Source organism: Typopeltis vanoorti, chromosome 19 (genome assembly GCF_054136105.1).
Source record: "Typopeltis vanoorti isolate ZY-2024b chromosome 19, IOZ_Tvanoo_1.0, whole genome shotgun sequence".
Classification (NCBI taxonomy): Eukaryota; Metazoa; Arthropoda; class Arachnida; order Uropygi; family Thelyphonidae; genus Typopeltis; species Typopeltis vanoorti.
Genome location: NC_143567.1, coordinates 2113920 through 2122917, shown reverse-complemented (window position 1 = coordinate 2122917; position 8998 = coordinate 2113920).

Below are 8998 nucleotides of genomic sequence, written 5' to 3'. Positions count from 1 at the left end.
CACGAGGGATCATTTTAAATCTCATGGAAACTGCATTTGCTCACTTCGATGGATTTGCCGATCGATATGGAACCTGAAAATATCCAATGCAAACTGTTTCCACACGGGATTTCGTAGTTTAAGCAACATAGTTTGCAAAACATGATAAGCACTGAGTATTAATATTTGGAATCGTTTGAATAACAGATACGTTTATGGCGAAAGCGTGCAGACCAGTACTAAACATGCTATTGATATTCACAAAGCGAACAAACTGAAGAATGAACATTGACCGTGGCTTAAAAAGGGACCTGACCTGCTTGTGTGCATATTATTAAAGCAGAACGTCCGTGGGGGATCATCAGCATGGATTGCTTTTTCTTTTTGTGACTGAGAAGAAAGAATTAAATAAATAAATAAAAATGTTGTTGTTTCTTGTGTGAACTTTTAATTTTTTCGTTGTTACTGTACATTCTACGGAATCGATATTTAATATTGGCATGTTTTCAGAACATTTGTATTCCAGTTAAAAAGCGTTGCAAATTTTAACTTCATCAGTTTTTTTTTTCTCTCTCTCTCCAGTGATTTTACATTCTTTATTTCAGAAACCGAACTCACTGGGAATTACCGTAGCATTTTTCATCAAAACACGCTAGTGTTTAATTAGCTCAAGTACAGAGAACAGCAGGACTAGATGTGCCCTTTCAGAAAAGTATCAAGTGAAATAAACTGTTTTTATTTTAATTTTTTGTTCTCAGTAGAAAGATTCAAAGCTGATATTTCAAATAGTAATTTTTCTAACTCCTCATAAGAAAACAGAAAACTCCATTGGAAAACGATGAAAAAAGAAAAGATCTTTCTGGTGATTTATTTCTTACGTAATTTCATTAACTAAGCAGGTAAATAAATCGATTAGTTTCTGATTCTTTAACACTAGGTCTCATTCATTTTGTTTCGCAACGCCAGCCTGAGTGACCACATAGCTAACATCTTCCGTTTCAGCCAACGCAATGTTGGTTCGAATTCTGCTGTGCGATGTTTACTTTTCTATTGAAGAAAGAGCGTGAAATACAGCGTTTGATACGTGCAGCAGATTCTTAGCACACGGCCACAATATCGCTGTTTAAGTGTACAGCCATGCTTGGCTGGCATTTCTAAAAAATCCTTAAATCATCCTGCGTAAAAGAAAACATTACTCACAGAAACTACAGCGATGCTATCTGATGATTTTTCCCATTTTCAGTACAAATCGTAAGAAGAGGTAAACAAAAAACGATCATTTTTAAGTTACGGATGACAATTTAGTAGCACGATTCATTATTATAGCAATTGAACTTAGAGTCATGTTTTGGACATCTTTTATAGAAGTACAAAATTCTTAATGTTACCGCTGACCATAACCCATGTGAAATAAAAAAGTTGAATTCACTCAAAGCATTTTAACATTTAAAATGCGAGTTCTATCAAGAGAAAGAAAGAGAGAGAGAGAGTTATCATTGTTTCAGAAACGATTCAATGATAGCCAAAATAATATTCATAACTCAGTTTCGAAATTAAAAAAAACTGAAATTATTATACAACACCATATGCGTAATGACCAAATCTAAATAGTCCCTTCGGACGGCTGTGCTGAGAATATATATCTTCTTTCTTCTCTTCTCTTTGATTCCCGACGACGCCTTAAGCCTCTATATATGGCGTCGCTGGACCCCCAAAAGGCCTTTGATAGCATCTCCCTTCCTGCTCTCCTTCGAGCGCTGTCTATCGCTGGATGGCGAGAACCTTTTCTTTCCTATGTTATGGATCTATACTTGGGTAGCTCCATCACTATCACTACAGGGTCCCGTGCAACTTCTATTCCCGCAGTGCGGGGTGTTCGCCAGGGTGATCCTCTATCTCCCCTTTTCTTTAACTGCGTCATAGATGAGTTTCTTCATTCTCTTCCTAGCCATATAGGCTACTCTCTAGGCGCTTCTTCCTTTAATGCTATGGCCTTTGCGGACGATCTTATTCTCGTAGCCTCTACTGAGATAGGCTTGCAGGAACTCCTTGACCGGGCAGTTGACTTCTTCTCTATTCGAGGCCTCTCTGTTAATGTAGAGAAGTCTTGCTCTTTAGCTCTTGTCCCTTCTGGTCGTGAAAAGAAGCTTAAGGTCGAGACTATAGAGTTTTCCCTGCACGGGACGCTGTTGCATGCATTGACCATACTGGAAGAGTGGAGAAACCTCGGTATCATGTTCACCCCAAAGGGAAGGTCTTCTGTCCCTTCTATCGTAGAAGCTGGGATCGCTTCTTTGAGGAAAGCTCCTCTCAAGCCCCAGCAAAGACTGTTTCTCCTTTCCTACTATCTCCTACCTCGCTTTTACTACAAGTTGGTAGGACATATATCTCGGTAATGTCCCGAATGGACAGGGCTATCCATTCAGCCATGAGATCATGGCTCCCGTTGCCGCCTGATACTCCTACTACATATTTCCATGCGAGGGTGAAGGATGGTGGGATTGGGGTTCCATCACTTAGATGGTTGATCCCACGCCTGCGGCTGTCACGAATCGCGCAGTTAGAACTATCTTCTTCCCCCATCTGCAGAGAGGCTTTCTATAGCCCGTTAATACAAGAAGACTTTAGGCGGGCTAAAGGCTGGTCCCATTATCAAGGTACTTTAATCGAGTCAGCACCCACAGAACACAAGAGATGGGCATCTCTGTTGCACTGTTCTGTAGATGGTGCTCCTTTAAAAGAGTCATATCTGGTGCCTCCCCAGCCTGATTGGGTAAGGGATGGCACTAGACTCCTCCCTGGGTTCGAGTATATTGACCTTATCAGGACGAGGATTAAGGCCCTGCCTACTCGATCCCGCACAGCTCAGTGGGGTAGTGATGACTCCAACTGTAGGGCTGGCTGCCACTACAGTGAGACATTGTCTCATATAACCCAGTGTTGCTTCCGCATCCATGGGATCCGCGTGAGGAGGCATGATGCTGTGGTCTCCATTTTGAACAACCGCTTCAAGAACAAAGGTTAGGAGATTGCGGTGGAACCACATTATAGGACCTCCGCGGGTTTGCGTAAGCCAGGCTTAGTGATTAAAAGAGATGGTGACATTTGGAAAGCTGATGCCTAGGTGGTGGGAACAGGGCACCCTCTAGCCTATAGCCATAATAATAAAGTGAACTACTATAAAAATAACGAAGATCTAGTTAGTAAGATACGGGAAGAGCATGGGGCAACTCCGAGGTTTACCAGCGCCACTATCTCTTTACATGGCGTATGGAGTGCAGATAGTTATAAGGACTTGAAACAGCTAGGGGCTTACGCATAAGATTATAAAAGTTCTTTCCTTGAGGGTCCTACAGGGCACACTGGTGAAACACTTGGAAAGGCTTAGGCCTGTATCAAGTCTGGACGAAATGTCTGGACGTGATGTAAGGGTAGTACTGCCCAGAACCAGTACAAAGATTAATAAAAAAATATAAAAAAAAATTTAAAAATGAGTTCTATCAAGAGAGAGGGAGGGAGTTATCATTGTTTCAGAAACGATTCAATGATAGCCAGAATAATATTTCATAACTCAGTTTTGAACTTAAAAAAACTGAAATTATTATACAACACCACATGCATAATGACCAAATTTAAATAGTCTTTGCAAGCTCTTGCAACTGCAGGCATGCAGCTTGCAATTTTCACAGTTGCATTTTCGATATTTCGGTAGTTCAAACCATCTGAAACATTCAATACGCAGGTTGATAGTCTCGTACCGGTAAGGAAATTCTTCCCTAAGCTAAAGATGTTCATAAACACCCATGCCAGGAAGGACTGAACCTATCCTGTTGGTTACAGAGAAAATGTGTTAACCACCGGCTAACCAGGCAGGCCAAAAATATCACAAATACGGAATTTCGATCTAATCACTGCAGAATCTCATTTTACTAATAAATTTGATAAGATCGAAACCAAAGCTGAACAACATTTGATATATTCTGATTCATAGATGCTCAATTTCAGTTTAAATTAAGTTTCACTCAGACACAGTTTATTTTTAGCTCCCAAACGGAGTGACTGAACCTAAAACGTTAAACTAAAGGCTCAAAAATTGTTAGAATTCAAAATACTGAAAAATTTATATTAAACTCGTCCAGCCACAAAGACCAGGAAAAACTCTTGCACAGAAGAATAGGCAATTCTTACCTCAGTGGTGCAAACACAATTTGAGAAAATATTCTTTGTGGAGAGCGCTTCACAATGAGAGAAGTCCTTCAGTGCGTACCACGAATAAGATGAATAGTGGAAAGTTGAGAAGAAACTGCATAATGATACGTTTGAAACTCTGAAGAATATGCTCTTTAGAGGCTGTTGATAGCAGCAGACGGAATGAATGCCGAAATCTATTTAAGAATTTTGAGATGCGTTACTGTAAAAGAGTGTCGAATTTGTGGGCAGTTTGATGAGATTTAAACGAGTGGAGAAATGATGTGGGCCAATTCTTCTGCAAATGGATGTTCCAAGGTGACTATATGAACAGGGAATATCGAATTCGATATCAGTAACGCTACAATTGCTAGAATATTGGTTGCAGAAGTAGCCTTTCTCGAAGTCTGGTCCTTCGGTTACATTATTATGGATCACAAACAACTGTCCGCTGGACTTACCCAGCGACTGATTAGTAACCTGCCCTGGGGAAATTCAAAATACTTTCAAGTCTCATCCAAAGAAAAGCCGGACGGACTATCATGGAAAAGACCACAATTCAGGAAGCGGTAAACGAAATTGGAAAAAGGAATACATAATGAAGATTGCATCATGGAATGTGAGAAGCATTGCACACAAAGAAGAACTTGGTAAACAACTAAACCAAGCTAAGATAAAGATGTGCATATTAACAGAAACAAATAAAAAACAAAAAGGTACAAAAGAAACAAACAAACAACTACATACAAAGCTACAGTGAGGTAAAAAAAATAAGAAAGAGCAAAAGCAGGTATAATGATTATGGTACATAAATATGTAAAGAACAACATTACAACTATTTGAACGAAAGACTAATAGAAATTAGACTCAAGACATTAAGAGGCCACATAACAATAATTGGTGCTTGTGCATTTAGAAGATGGAAAAGAAGAAGACAGTAATATATATTATAAAGAATTACAGAATGCTATAGATAAAACAAACCCAACTGACTATTTTCTACTAGTAGTAGATTTAAATGTCAGAATGGGAAAGAAAGGAATATAAAAGAAACAAAGTAAATTTGTCAAAGATACATATAATCAAAATGATCCCAGATTGCGCGATTTTGTCATTTATAATAATATGAGAATAATGAATTCAATGTTTAAACACAAGGAAATACATAAATATACTTGGTCAGCCAGAGGATACAAATCAGTAATTGACTAAGTTATCGCAAATTTTAATTTAGCGGAGTTAATTTTAGACGTAAGAGCATATCGAGGAGGCTTTGAATTAAACTGATCATTATATGCAAAAATTCGATTTAAACCAAAGTGACTAAAAAGACATAAAATTGAAAATTCTTATAACCAAGCAACAAAATTTTCTTCATTACAGGATCTTCAAGTTAGACAACAATATCAAAAATGCACAAACTTAAAAACAGAAACCACACATGAATCAAGTGACATAGAAGATGAATGGGAAAATTTCAAACAAATTCTCCCAAAGGAAGCAACAGAAACCTTTCGAATAAAGTGCAAATGGATTAGAAAAAGGGGATTAACGAGACTGGAAGATATAAATCAGCTAACGCATATAATAATAACAAAAAAGGACAGTTACCAGAAATGGCTAAATTCCAAAACAATGGAAACAGAAGTTGAGTATAAAAGAAACAGTGCAATTGCAAAACGAGAAGTAAGAAAAAAACAGAGAGAGATGGAACAATTTCATAACAGAACTAAAAAATGATTTATTTAAGCCACAACCCAAAACCTATAAAGTAATAAAGTACATGAATAAAGAAATCAAAGAAAAGATAAAAATACAAATAATAGATTTAGAAAAATGGGTGACCTATTTCCAAAATCTCTGGACAGATGAGAACAATGAAATAACATTTTATAAAACAAAGAATGACGTGATAGAAAATATTACAATGTTAGAAATGAAAAATACAATAAGAAAGATGAAAAATAGGAAAATACCAGGAGGAGAAAATATAAGTATAGAACTATACAAAAGTGCAGGTGAAAAATTTAATGAAAGACCTGAAATTTTTAATATGGTTTGGGTGTCTGGAAAAACTCCTAACTCTTGGAAAAAATCACTGGTTATCCCAATCTATAAAAAAAATAGGAAATAAAGAAGATTGGGGAATTAGTCTGCTGAATACAGGATATAAAATATATGCAGGAATATTAAAAGAGAAGCTAAGCAGTATTGTAAAGGAAAAACTACTAGAAGAAAAAAACGGTTTCCAAAAAGGCCGATCCTGCAATGATCCAATTTTTGCTGTAAAATTATTGATACAAAAGAGAAGAGAATTTCAGAAAGAAACACACGTGGCATTTATTGATTATAAAAAAGCCTTTGCTAAAATTAATTGACAAAAATTGTTTAAAATATTAACCGATTTCAATATACCAAACCAACTTTTACAATCAATTCAAGAAATATATACAAGAAATAAAATAGCAGTTAAATTAGAACACATCTCAGAATGGAAAGATATATCAAGAGGAGTACGACAGGGATGTACCCTCTCACCTCTACTTTTCAATATATAAAATTATAACAATCTGGAAACAGCATAACCCATTTGGTATACAAATAACCCCGCAAATGGAGATAGATATACTACTATTGCAGATGATCAAATAGTATTAGCTACATTAGAAGATGACTTACAAAGATCATTAAAATCATTAAATGATATCTCAAAGCAATATAATATGACAATATCCAAAGAAAAAACAAAAATAATGGCATTCAAAGGAGAAAACCCAATAAGAAGTAAAATAGTGATAGATAATAAAATACTAGAACAAGTAAATACTTTCAGATACCTGGGATGTGATTTATCATACGAAGAAGAAAAAGACATAGACGCCAAAATATCAAACTTGGATTTGATATTTTGGCGTCTTTTATTTCTATTTTGGACAAAGTAAATGGCATAATAAATAATACATTTAAGCCATTCCTAATACAAAAACACATTACAATCAGACTATATAATGTCTTGTCAAAACCAACTCGACTATACGGAAGCGAAACACGGACCATAAAAAAGAAAGATGAATTCAAACAGCAGAAACGAAATCTGTCGGAAAAACAGCTGGATATACCAGGTGGGACCATAAAACAAATGAGGACATTTTACAATCCCTGAATATAAAGCCAATTAATCACTACATAAGACAGTATAAACAAAACTGGATAGAACATTCAAATCGAATGGACAACAGCAGACTACCGAAAATATTATACAGATTTAAAATAAGCGGTAAAAGAAGAATCGGAAGACCATGAAAGAGTAGCATGAGACCTGAACAGGCCACCTGGCTTAAGAAAAAGAAGACATGCAACTGTCAGCAGAAACAGGGTAGATTAGATTTGTAGGCAGTTGGAGAAGATCGTTGAAAGAAAAGAACGAACGAGTGATCGGACTGCTCTTTAACATTAGCTGCAACAACGTGTGACGAAAAGGAGCGAGCAGTTGCGAAATACAGAACCACGAGGCTATTAAGACCTTTGAAATTCGAAAATATTTCATGGAGATATCAAAAGGAATGACTTCAGTTTCTTCAAAATATGCTGGAACATTTATTCAACGAAGGACAATAGGATTGTTTTTATTGTATGGGGGAGGGGAACAACGAAAAAAAAATGAAGATTCATTTCACGAAATTTGATGAATCTTTGTTTTCAAAGTAGAGAAAAATTGCAGGACTTGGTGTTTTTTAATGGCTTGGCGAAAGAAGTCCAGATAATTATAACTACGACAAAATCTTGTTCGACCTTAATCCCAATAAAAACCTTCTTCAAAACATCACGCTTGTTAATTCGAATCCCAATGGAAAAACACGAAACCTGAGCTACATTCAGAATGCATATTTTTTCTATTTTTGCTTGTCATGTCATAATTAAAAAAGATAAATAATTATTCAGTCACTTCATTTACCCAATTCGTTTTAAGCAAAAGCTTTTTTATACACATAATCCTCTTTGTTCATGGAGGATTTACATATTTATCTTTTATCTGTTGACTATGTATAACAGTAATACCTAAAAATAGAGAATTTTCCACGAAATATCTTCCTTTAAAAAAACCTAAAATTTTGGATTAATTATACGATAGTTGGATAATTTCCGGAAGGATACTTTTACCTAAAGAAGCAATTTAATATTCGCTGCTATCGGTATATCAGTATTGATTATTTTCTGCAGAAATCTTCGCTTTAATTTTTGTTTTGCCTCGAACTGTTGCGAAATGTTGTCTCGAGAGTGATGGAGTCAGCCTAATCTCGTTTTAGTAAAAGATCGTCATTTATAGCTCTTCTAAGGGAGAGTTTCATCTGTACAACAGGACAGTAGCAAATTTGCATTCAGACATTCGCTTAATGACACGTTAAGTAAGGGTTTTAATATTTGATTAATACGCGATATTATTAATTACTTGACTCTACTCATATGCGACATGCGCAAGACCACACATTGAATGCAGTTTATTAATCAGACGACAACAAAGCGCTAGAATAATTCGGATTTACATTTCAAATAAATCATGTTGTATAAGAGGAGCGGTTATCCAACTCTACACATAATTAGATTATTCTAACTAGTTTAGCCTCGGAAATATATCCATCATGCACATTTCCTGCTCGGACCTCTTCGTAAAAACAAATGAAAACGCAGCGAGTTCATTCCATTTAATTAAAACAACGTATGGCTTATTAATTTGACTTAATTGCTGAAAGCGAAGATCCAGCGGATAGACCGCAACACAGAATACAACAGTCATTAAGGAGAACTTGGCCAACTTGCACTCAAACGACTC